Consider the following 15,132-nt stretch of genomic DNA (forward strand, 5'->3'; position numbering starts at 1 on the left):
TTTGTTTGGGAAGCAGCCAGCGCGTAATGGAGGAAATGAGTGTGCCGACTATAAAAATCAACCGAGCGTGACCGAAGAAAAACCAGATGATGGTTCCAATGCCGGAGAGATTGTCGAACGGAAGAGCCATAGAAGCTCCGTAGTGTGAAGGTATTTCGGCTATTTCAAGTCTGACAAAAACAGAGTAGCGTGCACTGTAAATGTGCCGAAAGCAAGTCTGGAAATATAATAAACTGGTGCATGTGTCACACTGTGCGCCACGTTATTGTTTCGGTGAAATGAATTTCTACAATACTGTTACTGTTAATTCTACTCTCTGCAGTGTTTAAATGCTTACATATACACACAGTTACTGTCCGTCCACACATACGAGACTGTTCTGCTTCTATGCCCCAGCTTTGTTAACTTTTTCCCACCGAGGCTTCTAGACTTCTGATTGGCCAACATTTCTGCACGGTTAGGAATCTAGCTCCACCTGCTGCTTTGGCATGTTCATAGCAGCGTTTTCCTTCATTTCTGCCTTTATGTGTGGACGGGATTATTTTTTAAAACGAAAACGGAAAATCTCCGTTTTCAAAAACACCCGTGTACGTGTCGACGTAGCCTCAGTCTCTGACTGGAAGCGCTAATTCGTCATTCGGCTTTTGTCAGACTAAAGTAACTGTTAAAACTGTTTGAAAAGCTAAGCTATACAACAAGGAGAGATTGAGAATTTCCTTTTAGTTCTCAGTTTATTTGATATTGACAAAAGTTTTGTCTGTTCTTCTGTAAAACAAACTAAGATTTATTTTTAGAATTAATATTTTGTTTCTAAGTGGAATTGACAATTTAGTCTGTTTCGTTTGTTCTATTTTGAAACTTAAACGCTTTAGCGGCTGCCTTTTGTGTAGTTTGCAATATTTGGCTTTATTTATCTGAAAAAGTCTCATGTTCCTTAAGTACATCTACCCTGTTGAACTTATTATGGGAAATAAATATTTAAATAAAAACAAGCTGCTGATTATTTCACATTTTACTTGTGAGCAACGGCACATTTAAATCTTACAAATATAGTTATTTGGCTTATATCGTGATAGATATCGTTATCGCCTGAAATGAAAAAAACATATCGTGATATGAAAAAATCTCATATCGCCCAGCTCTATGCTGAATGTAATGATGTGGGTGAAATGTACAATCCTGAACTCTGGCCTGAAGGGGCTCTGGTCCGGCGTTTTTATGAACCTCGTAAGCCCGGTACAGTGGTGCCAAGCTCAGTGGATCCAGCAGGGGAGATAACTGTGCCTTCTGGTACCAACGTATCAACATGAAGATGTATATTAGGATATTATCTTACAACTACGTTTGGGACAGAGTGCAGGGGACAAAGCTCGACGAATTGTTGTGGACGGTCTGCTTGCAGAATGTGACATTTATGCTTGCAGGAGACATGGTTGTCCAAACAGGACCTGGGAAAACTTAACTGTCTAAATGCAAGTTTTTTGGGAGTGGGGGAATCAACAACTGATCTCAGCACAGCTATAGTCAGAGGCAGAATACCTGGAGGGGTTGCTGTGCTTTGGGACAAAAAAATAGACCCTGTGATAAAGCCCATTAGACTGGATGTAGACTGGTGTATTGGTATACAATATACACAGAACAATAGTAGTTTTATCATTCTTAATATTTATACTCCCTATGAATCTTGTCAAAATGAGCAAGAATACCTCAGTAGGCTGGCTTTTATTAATGCATTTATTCAAGACAACGATACTTACAGCATATATGTTTTGGGTGATTTTAATGCTGGGGCCGGTTCTTCGTACCTCGCTAAGTAAGTTAGCTGGATTAGATTGTTGACGATTTCGCGTGATCTTGGATCGTTCGGTTCCCCGAAGCTCATCCGGGACTTGCTGTCATAGCAACAGAGCCGTAAGCGTAAACCTGCTCGGGAGCAGGTTTACTTTATGTAAACAGGATTAGATCGCGGCCACGCAGGTATGTCCGCTTCATTTATACGAAAGCAACAGCGATATTCCACCACTGTTTCACCATAAATAAATAACATCAATGTAACTAAAGATAATGCAGCACTTGATCCTTTTATTGATTTCACACAGATACATACAGATCATTCCCTAAAAAAGGGAAATGTACTATTAACATTCTATTACATGTATGTGATTATTACAGATGTAATTCATATTTCAGAGTAGTAATCGTAAATTACTTCGTGTAATCAAGATGGGAGACCACGGCTATAAAAGCGAAGGTGGATTTGGGAAGTCTGTCGCAGCCATGTCCTGTCCGTTTACGTGAGCCACCCATTGTGGAAGGTGCGAGATTGATAAGGAGAGTCCTCAGGATTCAGCGTATATTGCGGGATAGACAGGATCCTTTAGCTCAGCGCGACAGTGTGCTCATTGAGAGATATCGATATTCCCGTGAGGGTATTATTCACTTAACCAACTTGTTGACGTGGGGGTGCAGGACCACCACCTGTCTTTTTTTTGCTCTGCCCTTTTCTTGGTTGCTGTTATGAACAAACAAACAGATTATTTCAGGGTCTCTTTCCAAGAGACTAAAAGCAATATAAGTGATAAATATTACCATTCTGTAGAATATTCTTATATTCCACTTTTACTTGTTCCCATGTTCTAGTGGGTCCTGTTGTGGCTCTAATGTGAAAGGGGATATAATATAACAATATAATATAATGTAATATAATATTGGATAATATAGTGTAATATAATAAATCTATAAATAAATAAGTGACTGAATAGTGGTATTCTCATGCGCTTTGGGTGCCTTGAAAAGCGCTATATCAATCCACTCCATTATTATTGTTATTATGAAATTACTTACGAGTTTAATTTGTCAGCAACTTTCTGCCAGCCCTCTCTCCTTGCTTTTGCAGCCTTTGCAGTGTTCCCTTGCGTTCTGATTAAACTCTGAAACTCCTGAAATCCCTCACTCAAGAGTCTTCTCCCACCCCCATTCTCTGCGGCCTGCTGGAGCGGGAGGGCTAGTAGGAGGAGTTGGCCGTCCGACTGCGGTCTGGGGTGTGGGGCCTCCCTGCTGCTGCGGAGTCGGGGTGGTCTGCCTCTCCCCACCGCAGGGAAAAGGGTAACACCACCTGGGTCTGGGTGCAATTCCCCCCTCCAGGGGCAAGGGTACCTAGACCCGGATTGTAGAGTACGCTTGGGGAGTGTGATTGTGTGTACAGCGTCTCTTTATGTCTGTCTCCACGTTGGTTGAGTGTGGAGTGAGTGCATATGAGAGCATGAGGGTGGGAATGGATGTTTGTGTCTGTGTGTGCCTGTATGTCTGTGTCTATATGTCAGGTTGGGTATCAGACGCCACCTCTCTGGGGACACCTCAGGCCCTCCAAGGTTTGGAGGCCTATCTCCACCCACCACCACTTCCCCTGCCGGTGGCGGACTCCCTCAGGTGTCGGTGTGTTGGTGGTTCTTTGTGTCTGGGGGTGGGCGTCCGGGTACACACCGGCTCACTCCTTGGCGGCCGCTTGTCGGGGCCTGGGGCCTGGGGCTCGCTCGGGCCCCCTTTGGAGGTGGGGTGCCCCCGGCCTCTCGGCCTAGGGCTCGGTCACTCAGGCGCAGCTGGGGGCCGGCGGAGCTCACGGGCGCGTCACTGCAACCCCCCCTGGCTTCTGCTCCGCGGCTGCTGAGTGAGCCCTCATCTGGGACTCTCCTCAGCTCTTACTGGAACAGTGGCGCGGCTGCCCCTCTGTTGGTCTTCCATGGTCTTTTGTGTTCTGGGGGCCTCTGGATGTCTGGAGTTTTGATCTCCTCCATACCCGCTTCACACCCTGGAGGACGGGGCTGAGGCCCCCCCACACTCCCTAGCAGATCATTACATGGAGAAACCTTTGGAATGCAAGCATGCTGATCCACACAGGTATGCACACATGGGTATTCACAGACGCGGACTAAAGCTTTCTTGGCTGCTGCCTCAAAGCACACTGTGCGCTGTCTATCTTGCGTGCTGCACAATATTGTTTATTACTTAGTAAATACTGATATCTATGACTAGCTAGTTTATTGTGATGGTGCTTTGTTTTCTCTATTATTATGTTGCTCTTTGTTGTTTGCTGTCTCCTCTGTTTGTTTGTTTGTTTGTTTGTTTGTTTTTTTTTTCTCCATACAGGTGACCCAGGAGTTTTTTTTTTTTTGTCTCTCTTCCCCCCCCTTCTCACCGTCTCTTCTCCCCTTTGGTTTTCTTTCTTTCTCTCCCCCTCTCTCTCTCATTCATTCCCCCTGTCCTATTTATTAAAAAAAAAAAAAAAAAAAAAAAAAAAATGACAAAGGATGAACTGAAGCTCTGCCATCACGTAATGTCGCATACTGCTGTTTCTGATGTCATTTAGAAAAAAAAAAAAAAAAAAAAAAGAGTTCTTGCTCTGCTGCCGAAAAATACCGAACGCGCTCCTTCGACATTTTCGCCGACCAATCAGAGGGTTGCCGATCAATGTTTCTACTATCGATGCGTAGCCCCTTTTACGACACCCAGTGATGTCACATTACTGCGTCCAGCTGTACTAATCGTCAACAGCAGGTGTGTTCGGGGAACCGGATTAGCGAGCTCACGGTTAGCGCGATGGTTTGGTCTTGGATGTGTCATTTGATCTTGGATGTAGTAAGCGACGTACGAAGAACGGACCCCTGATCTCACAGACAGCAGTTCTCAGTTTGCTGACCACTTAACTCACTTCTGTCAAGTTAATAATCTTATCTTGTCTACCAAAGTGTTGCTGCCTGCAGACAGCTATACATACATAAGTGAAGCCTGGCATAGTACATCATGGCTGGACCACTGTATCTGTACAGCTGATGGACATGCAGCTTTAGCAAACATGACTATCAGGTATGAGGTAACTGTGTCAGATCATATACCTTTTGGTTTTACTGTGAATGTGGAACAAATGCCAGCAACAACTGGAAACAATATTGCTACCAGTGTAAAATTAGACTGGTCAGCTTGTAGTGAAGATGATTTCTTAGCTTATCATAGTAATACCGATATACATCTGAACAACATTTCTTTGCCCAAAGAAGCTATTTTGTGCAAGGATGTCAACTGTAAGAATGCTGTGCATAAACATTTACTCTGCTCCATGTATGATGATATAGTGACTGCTCTGCATGAAAGTGGTACACTGCTTGATAAACAATATAAGCATAAGAAACCTAACATCAGACCTGGCTGGAAAGAACATGTATCCATGTAACACGATGAAGCTCGCATAGCTTATAAATGTTGGGCCATGGCTGGAAGACCTAAACAAGGCCCAGAATTTGAACAGAAAAAATGTGCGAATGCCAGATATAAGTACGCTGTTCGCTTTATAACTAAAAATGAGCAAATGCTGAGAGCAGATTCTTTGGAAAATGCTGTGTAATAATATGGCAGATTTTTGGAAAGAGGTGAAAGCTCTTAATAACTGTAAACCATCTCTACCATCAACTGTTGAAGGTGTTTCTGGGGCAGATAACATTGCAGCGTCATGGAGACAGCATTACAGTGCGTTGTTTAACTGTATAAAAAGTGATCCATATGAGGACAATCTTGACATGAGTAATGACACAATAAGTGTAAGGACACGTGAAGTTTATGAAGCCATTCATAGGTTGTCTGATAATAAATCCTCTGGTTTGGATCACATCACTGCAGAACATTTAAAACATGCTAGTTTAAGGCTAGCTCCTCTTTTAGCGCTCTGTTTCACTGGGTTTATGATTCATGGCATATTACCAGACTCAATGCTGTGTATTTTACTGGTACCAGTTATGAAAGACAAAGCTGCAAAAGTGAGCTGTTTGGATAATTACAGGCCGATTGCACTAGCCAGTATTTTATCTAAGGTGTTAGAAAGAATCTTGTTTGATAGAGTTAGTGTGTTCATCTCTTCTCTGGATAATCAGTTTGGCTTCAAACCAAAGCACGGCACTGACATGTGCATATATGCACTTAAGGAAATAGTCAGGTCGTATAGGGCTAAAAATTCATCTGTCCTCATGTGTTTCATTGATGCCTCTAAGGCTTTTGATCGAGTGAACCACAGAAAACTTTTTGATAAAATGAAGAGACGCGGAGTTCCTCAATACATGGTGAGGATTCTCTCTTACTGGTACGCTCATCAGAACATGCAGGTTAAATGGGGAAGCAGTATTTCTGCCCCCTATGGTGTCAAACAGGGTGGGATTTTGTCTCCAATTTTATTTAATTTATATGTTGATGATCTGTCCATACAGCTGAGAGCCTGTAACACTGGGTGTATATTAGGTAAAGCACTGATAAATCATCTCATGTATGCAGATGACCTGGTTGTTTTTAGTCCAAGTGGTGCTGGGTTACAGGATCTTCTTAATGTCTGTACTGAATATGGTGTTGTAACGTTGGGTTGTGTTGTGTGGTTGAGAAGAGGCGGCAAAACGCCTAGCTGGCTAGGCGGAAGAATACACACCCACGCTGGTATCAGTAATCCACGGTGGTTCTTTAATACGCATTCTTCAGCAACCGTATAAAAGCCCGGCTGAACGGCTGCGGCTCAACAACAAAATGCCCAGCGTTCATACAACCCAAGCGCTGCAAACAAAACAAAAAAAGGGGTCTGGAAAAGAAAACATAAGTCTGTCTCTCGTTAAGCACGAGCGTGAAGGCACGTGTCCTCATAGTCCCAGAGCGAGAGAGAGAGCAAGAGCAGTGGCACACACTGATGACACCATCAACCCTCGACTTGGGTGTCTTAAAGGGACACCACACCATAACGGCTGTTACATATTCCCCCCCGGTTAAACAAAGGCTGTCCTCAGCCGGACCCAGGTGACCCTCCTCCCGCTACCCCCTTTCACCACACATAGCTACTTTAGGTTGTAAGCAGGTTGCGGAGGAATTGTTACACACCCGTACAGCATTGGTACAGTCCAGACTTAACCAGCCTCCATACATGGTCAGCAGGATAAGATGTTGAAACCAAAACAGGGAAATGTACAGTCCAAAATCGACAAGCTGACATACATGACAGTGTCCCACATGGTGAATGTCCATTTAAATAAATGTTATAGAAATAAAATAAACTTAGGATAGCCAGGACAATTACAGAATGAAATTCCCCTTTCATTGCGTTTCTTCTATTTCACAAACTTGCAACAGACAGCATAATATGTGAAAACAGTACCAGAAAGTACTGTAGAAAACCTAAACAACAGTCAAGTTACAACAGTAACCAACACGAAATACATAAGAAAAAAATAAAATTCAGGAACTATGGCAAAGCTGCATCGAACCCACGCCCAGGAAAAGCAGGTCCACGCACATCCAATGGAGCCACGACGAAGAGGCCAAACAGAGAATGGCGCCACAGTCCACAAACCACGCTGGAGCAGCACCAGTCGCTGCCATGGAAATGCACCGCCGCGACCCTTTGATCCTCCCGACGTCCTCGTCCAGGCCAGCCTGGTCCGTTCCCGCGAAACATGGCGGACAGCCACTTTGCCGCGTCGTACCTTTTCTTGTACCAATCATCAACTGCTCGAAGATACTGCATACTGAGGTCCAAGAGAAGATGTTCGGGCGCCATTTTGTAACGTTGGGTTGTGTTGTGTGGTTGAGAAGAGGCGGCAAAACGCCTAGCTGGCTAGGCGGAAGAATACACACCCACGCTGGTATCAGTAATCCACGGTGGTTCTTTAATACGCATTCTTCAGCAACCGTATAAAAGCCCGGCTGAACGGCTGCGGCTCAACAACAAAATGCCCAGCGTTCATACAACCCAAGCGCTGCAAACAAAACAAAAAAAAAGCGTCTGGAAAAGAAAACATAAGTCCGTCTCTCGTTAAGCACGAGCGTGAAGGCACGTGTCCTCATAGTCCCAGAGCGAGAGAGAGAGCAAGAGCAGTGGCACACACTGATGACACCATCAACCCTCGACTTGGGTGTCTTAAAGGGACACCACACCATAACGGCTGTTACAGTGTGCAATATGACATTGAGTACAATGCTGCTAAAAGTGCTGTTTTGATATGTAGAACCAAGCAGGATAAGCAGCTAAATTTCCCTTTGTTTAAACTGGCACAAAAAACTCTTGAAGTTCATAATAAGGTGAAATACCTCGGTCACTTTATTACTGAGCAAATGAATGATGATGATGACATATACAGACACCGATGTAAGCTCTATGTGCAGGCAAATACTATTGCACGCAAATTCAGCTTTTGTTCACTTCCAGTTAAAGTGGCTTTGTTTAAAGCGTATTGCACACCGCTATATACTGCCCCCTTGTGGTCATCCTACAAACAATGTAGCATGCAGAAGCTGCATGTTGCATATAATGATGCGATGAGAATCCTTTGCAGGATACCTAGAAGTGGTAGTGCCAGCCAGATGTTTGTAGCTGTGGGTGTCTGGACTTTTAAAGCACTTTTAAGAAAGTTAATGTTCAATTTTAGAGAATGACTGGATGGTTCGAGTAACAGTATAATTTTAGCACTTACAGATCCGACAGTGAGTGGTTCCCGTTACTCATCCAGTCTCAGAAAGCACTGGTTAAAGTGTTTGTGTACTTATTGATTTATTTTAAGTAATTGTGTTTTATGTATATTATGGTTTTATATTTTTACAAATGCTTTATATACTTATTTATATACATATATTTAATGGTTTATACCTTGTGTTGTGTGTGTGTGTGTGTGTGTGTGTGTGTGTGTGTGTGTGTGGGGGGGGGGGGGGGAGTTGTGTGTTTTTTTTCTTGTCTTGTTTTTATGGACATGAAGTCTGCCAATAAAGATTGAATTGAATTGATTATGAAGTTATTGAGCTGCACATACGTTACGACCTGCTTAAGTTCGAGGTCACAGCGTCTGTAGAGCAGCTGGAACATAATGAAGTCTACAAGGTTAAAGTTTTCTCTTCAGTTATTGTTCTTTCTGCTGCTTGGTTTGATGGATCTGAGAGCTTTTGTTTTTATTATTGTTATTATAATTATCATTAATATTTTACTCTCTAGAAGCTTTAAAATAGTGTTTGTGTTTGAAAAAATTGATTTAAGAATTGAACAGAAACATCTGTCCTTCTGAAAATCGCCCAAAGGCACGGAGACAAAGTCAAAGGATGCAACCTGTAACTTTCTCTTCCTTCATGTCAGGACCATCATCCATGATTTATATAAAATGCATATAGCAACAGTAGCACTTTAGTTTGGACTTTATGATTTCTGTAACTGGAAAATATTATTTTGTTTAAAGACAGAAGTGACCGCATAGTTGCAACATCAAAGGGAAATATTAATTAATTAGCATCAAGTATATTTGTTGCTTAAGCGTTTGCACTATAACTTAAGTAGGATTATAACTTTTAAGGAAGGAAAGATTTCAGATATTTAGTTCACTGTTTCAGTTATTTTATATGAAATTAAAACATTTACGTTGGTCAAATATGATGCTCTAAATCAAATAAAAGTTTGAAAATAAATGATGTATTTTTAAATGCTGCAACAAATGTTCACAAAAAGTAACTATAATTAAAACCAGTTAAACAAAATCAAATGTTTGAATCATGCTTAACCAAATGCTAGGCTGGAGAGCTGAACCTAAAGTATACGTAGAAAGATTTCAACATGTGAGCAGTTTTTAATGTTTTTATCACATATAAATGTCACAGCAGTGGGTCCTGGCCCAATGCTTTGTGTTTTTGGTTTTCTTTGACTCTTGTTTTTCTTGGTTTTTGTTCTTCTTATTTATCAGGCTCTCAGTAATCTTAGTTCTCCCTCCCTCAGTGTTCATTTCAGCCTGTGTTTAGTTTCTGTTCCCGTGTCCCACGTTTCATCGTTTCATGTCGAGTCAGCCCTGTCTCTCTGTTTCCTGTGTCTCCCCAGTCAGCCCCGCCTCCCTCGGGCACTCATGTGTGATACAGAGTAATAAACCTGACTACATTTGCTGCACTCTCTTTATTACCTGTTACTTTAAAATTCATACACTAATTATGTCTGCCCATCTCTCTAATGTGAAGGTCAAAGGTCAACATCCCAGTGACATAAGAATAATCCCAAAGGGGCAAAGGCAGCGGTTAATTTAGCACATTTAGCATTAAGGGTACAGCAAGGATATACTTTTACTTATTGTGGCAGGGGTGTGGTCTCTGGCCTGCTGCAGTGGAGGCTGGTGGCGGGACGTTGGACGGCACAGGTGAGGGTGATGGAGCTCATGACTCTCCCCTTTATAGTGACGGAGGAGACTGGCGTGGGGGAAGCGTGTAGTGGAGGAAGCCGAGGAGAGAGCTGGTTTCTGGCTACAAAGACGGCGTCAAACCAGAAAAGATTGCTCGTGGTCAAATAATGTGTCAATCACCTGTGAATCAAACTGTGTGTGGCTCAGTTCATGTCACAGTGTTGTTTAGTATATCTTCACTTGTCTCACTCTCCCTCTGTTCTGTCCATCAGGACGATCCTCAGCGCTTACACAGATCCTCCATCGATGTTTTGGATCCAATCAGTGATCAGTTCTACGAGGAGGCCTGGATGTTCACCAGCGCTCGCTACACCTCCATCTACCAGAAGGTGAGTGTACTCCTTTGTACTCAGATTAACATTTTACTTCTTAAAATACATTTTCATATATGAGCTTTCTATTATTTCATGGCCATTTAATCAATATTAAAATTACAAGCATATCAACAAAGGTGAAGCTGGTTTTTTCCACTTGCTGTCACACAGTCATGGAGGAATACAATAAATACATAATCAGTCATAGATCCTGAACAATGACATTAAAAGAAAGTCTGTGGCTCTAAAAACTAAACAGTATAAAGACATGCTCCAAGCTGCTGTTTCTCTCCTACTCCTCTAGGTTTTCCACTGTCGGCCATCCAGCGATGCTGGAGGGCTACCTGGCCAATGCTGGCCTACACAAAGAGGTCCCGGCTCGGAGGAGCTGAAGAAGATCCTTGCCTTCCTCGTCAGTTTCCTCTTCAGTTCCTATCCCAACAAAACCTTCTTGCACCTATTAGCTCCAAAGAGGCTATGGTGCCCGTGGAGGTCTGGACCTGAGGCCTGTGCTCATCACGTGGATAGAAAACACTCTGACACCATTCTGGAGGTCTGATGGGACTCTGACCAAAACACAGATGAAATAAAACTTGTGGCTGGAGCTTTTAAAATGACTTTTTCACCTCATAGATTAATGCTCATGATTGCATGTTAGCAAGACAGCATCTCCCCAAGGTGAAACTCTCAGGAGACATTTACTCTTAAACTGTAATCTGGTTGAGACTACTTGAGGAGATCTTAGTAGCGAGTATGTGGATTTAGTCTCTTCACCAACAGCAGACAGACCCATGCCAAGAAAGCAGACATGTTCTCAAAGAAAGCCGAGAGCAGAGATTGGAAAAAGCTAAAAAGAAAAAGCTGCAGCTTCAGACGACTATCTGCCTGTAAGGCTGAAAAAGTCCAGTTACGCTCTATTTTGGAAAAGCTCCCAGTTTTGGTAACCTGGACTTTTATTTCCCCTCTTCTGCTACAGATGTTGACTGTGACCTCAGAGGCCAACTGGACCACACAGCTGCAGCAGGAGTGAGGGAGAGGAGTCTTCATCCAGCTTCAAAGAAAACATCCAGGTAAAGTGACGTGGATCAGCGGATAAAGCCGTCTCCACTTTCAAAGGAGATCCTCTGAGAGAGAGACTCTCTGAGCCATTTTAGCCTCAAATTATAGGACTTTATAGTACAGCAACACTTTTAAAGGACAAAAATAAGATAAACTGTGACTGTAATACAAACAAAGTATTGCATGTGTTTTTAAAAGTGTTCCTCCGATGGGCAGGATATCACTATTAGACTGTCCCACCAGCCAACTTCAACAAGAGACCACAGCAGCATTCAGTGATCAGCACAGATGTTCCTCTAACACTCAGCATCTGATCCCTGTTGGTCTGTGTGCTTCTGCTTTTGCTCAGTTAGAAACCCTGCAGCAACCCGACCCAAAACTGTGTCTTCTTGTTGGCCTCAACGTTGAAGTGTCAAACGTCCAACATCTGGAAAGGAAACCACGCCAGTGTACTGTGATGTTTCACCAACATGTGGCAGACGCTGGTCCTGCCTTTCATGCTGACATCAGCAGAGAGCCCCGCCTACCTCAAAGCCTCCCCTGTCATGTATTGATCAGGATGATTATGAAGATGAGCGAGTGCAAATAAGACTGTAAAAGTCCACGAGCAGAATGTTTGGATGCTTTCTAATGATTCATGAATATCATGAGAGTGTTTGTGTGTTTTGTCTTTTCTTTGCTGACGTTTGTTACTAACAAAGACAATTTACGCTCTGTGTGTGTTTTCATCCTTACCAGCCGCACTCTAACTGCAATGAAGGAAACAAACTGTAGAAATGGTCGACTCAGTGACTTCATAAAATATTGAAGTGGTTCAGGTAGAGCCAGTTTTTAAATGACCATGAACACTGAGCGTATTGTATCTGTACAGCATGTTTTTCTATTAGACAGATTTGTAACAGAGGCCTTGCTCTCAGTAAGTTTGAAATCCTTTTCTGATTTATTTTGTAATCTCTGATCTTTGTGTATCCTGCTCAGTTTGCATGCTGCCTGTAGGAGTTTCTGTCTTTGTATTTGAAGATAATTCATTGAATATACTCAGCTGCTTCCCTTTGGTGCCTCACACATCACTGAAGTTTTTCAGTGTCCAGTTATTTGTTTTTAATAGCTGTTTGAATTCTCTGTATGTTTGACCCTGTAGACTGTTTAATGGACTGCTCGTCTTCCTGTTTGTAACCACTGCCTGTTTAGGACTAAAGATTTGGATTTTTGACTTTAACACAGCCTCTGCGTGTCGTCCCTTTGTGTCCTCGTCCTCTGTGAATGTGTCACAGATGTTTCCATGATAATAACACAGCTTTCCCACAGTGGTTTGCAGCAGCATTTATTCACAGCACATTTGAGAAAGGTTCAGATTAACTCGATGAGTTTATATTTAGAATGATTCTGACAGTGGGCCACTGTGAATTGTGATCTTTCATCAGGTCAATGTTTAAGTTCAGTATTTCAAAGCAGGAGCTATGAACAGTCATCATGTTGGCATTATTGATTGCAGTTATGTTGATTGCAGTTATTTACATCAGACTTCTTCTCTGAGATAAGAGCACCATTTGTGAGAAAGATGACAGTATTTCCAGGCTGGATGCTGTTTGCAGGGAGAACTGAATGAAAGTCTCCTGCACCTCAGCGCTGAGGTCCACACCTGTGAACACAGATGAGGTCAATCTGCTGCAGCACGTAGAGCTTTACTGATCAGCAGGTTCAAAGGATTCAGCAGAGCGTAGAGTCAGAGCTAAATGCCACATCACCATAGAGTTTGTTAACAACAGCTTTCTTTGCCCTTTGTCTCGATGGACTGAATCAGGGATACTCGTCATACTTCACCTCAACCACGTCACTGAGAGACCCCAGCCTGACACAGCAGCAGAGATGATGAAAGCAGAAACAGCAAACAGATGCTTCAGTTGTGTTTCTCTCTGTGTGTGAGACATGTTTCTGTCATTCACCAGTTCTTATATAGTTACGTGTAACTAGACTTCTGTGGGACGTAAATGATTGTTTTGTATGAAGATCTGTACAAAGGATGGAAACACTTGATTACAAAGGAGATCTCAGCTGTGTTGTTATGGATGGACTTCAACGTATTTGTTAAAAAAGAGAATAAAGCAAAGTGTTTTAGCTGTTTGGGAGTTTTTGTTTGATTCGATTCAGTTTTATTTCTATGGAGTCAAATAATAACAAAGGCTCTAGAACAGCCCTGAGTTTGTCCAGGTGACACTCCTCTGAAGAACAAAGACAAAGAGGAAGAAGGGGATTCGTTTTCAAGTCTTGTTTCTTTCAAAATAAAAGCTGAAATGTTTTGGAAGCATGATAATATTTTCAGCCAGGATGCCGTCTCCAAGGAGACCTGCACCTCAGCGCTGAGCTCCACATCACGCCCTGTGAAAGCACAGATATAAATCTGCTGCAGTGAGAAGAACTTTACCCAACACAAGTGTAGAAGTAGACATTTGACTTTACCTACAACCTGTTAACAACAAAGCTTTCATTGCCTCTGTTGTTGATGTCATGTAGGACTAATCATACTTCACATCAGCCATGCACACGTCAGAGGATCTCCAGGCTTTCAGTAATAAAGCCAAGCAGATGATGTGAACATAGCAATAGTAAAACATGCATCATAATCAGCTGTATGTGTCGACTATGTGGCACCTCAGTCTTGTTGGCATGAAGAAAAGTTGTGTAACATGTAGCATAAGGGCTGCAAAGACATCATGTAGACAGCAGTCGTCTGTTAGTCGTAACGTATCTCCTGTTAAAGAGTTAAATGTGCGTTCTCCATCTCTGTCCTCTCACAGCTCGCCGTATACCAACTCCAGCTGTGGTAACCATGGCTGTGCCCATCAACATGCTGAAGCTGAGACGCCACCCGTCACTATGGCGACTCCAATAGGGTTACCTGTCAGCTGTGGACGCATGAAAGGAAAACAGCAGAAACACAGACATGTTTACTGGAACATTTCCTATTGACAGCTTCATGGAAAAGTGGGTTTAAACACTTTTCTATGTTTTATTTTGTTTATTTATGGATTTATTGTGAAAGGAATTTCAAAGGTTTAATTTGACCTTTCCCCTGTTTTTCATACAGACTGGAGACGAATGGATGGTGCTTTCTTTGTTTGTCTAAAGATAATGAATAAAACTCTACACACATCTTAAACCACCCTCCTTTCTATATATTTTGTTATATAAATGGAAAGTATATAAGACACAAACTGAGCTTATATGATACTAAGGACCCTGGAGGTCAGTCCACCTTTATAATTCAGCACAGCCTGGAGTCTCTTAGTCAAGCTTGTTTGTGTTTTCTGTGAGGAAGTTTTCAGCAGCAGCTCTTTTCTTGGATGTTGGTTCCCTTTGTTTCCATCCTCTGTTAAGATGTTTCAGTAATGTTGAGGTCTGGGGAGGCCAATCCATGGCTGACGTCCTGTGATGCTGCATTAGCAGTTTGTTCATAGTGAAAAATGAAGCCACTGCCAATCAGACATTTGCACAGTGGATCAACTTCTGATGGTACTGTCCTGAATTCCACACCT

The 15,132-nt window shown here is 42.5% G+C and overlaps 1 pseudogene; it reads left to right on the top strand.

The window, feature by feature from the left end:
• The first annotated feature begins 1,158 nt into the window (after nt 1–1,158).
• Nucleotides 1,159–11,567, top strand: LOC146634359 (uncharacterized; annotated as a pseudogene).
• Nucleotides 11,568–15,132: the final 3,565 nt, after the last annotated feature.

The sequence above is a fragment of the Diplotaxodon limnothrissa genome, linkage group LG3 (genome assembly GCF_057381915.1).
Source record: "Diplotaxodon limnothrissa isolate DT_005_m linkage group LG3, D_limnothrissa_male_GT1.1, whole genome shotgun sequence".
Classification (NCBI taxonomy): domain Eukaryota; kingdom Metazoa; phylum Chordata; class Actinopteri; order Cichliformes; family Cichlidae; genus Diplotaxodon; species Diplotaxodon limnothrissa.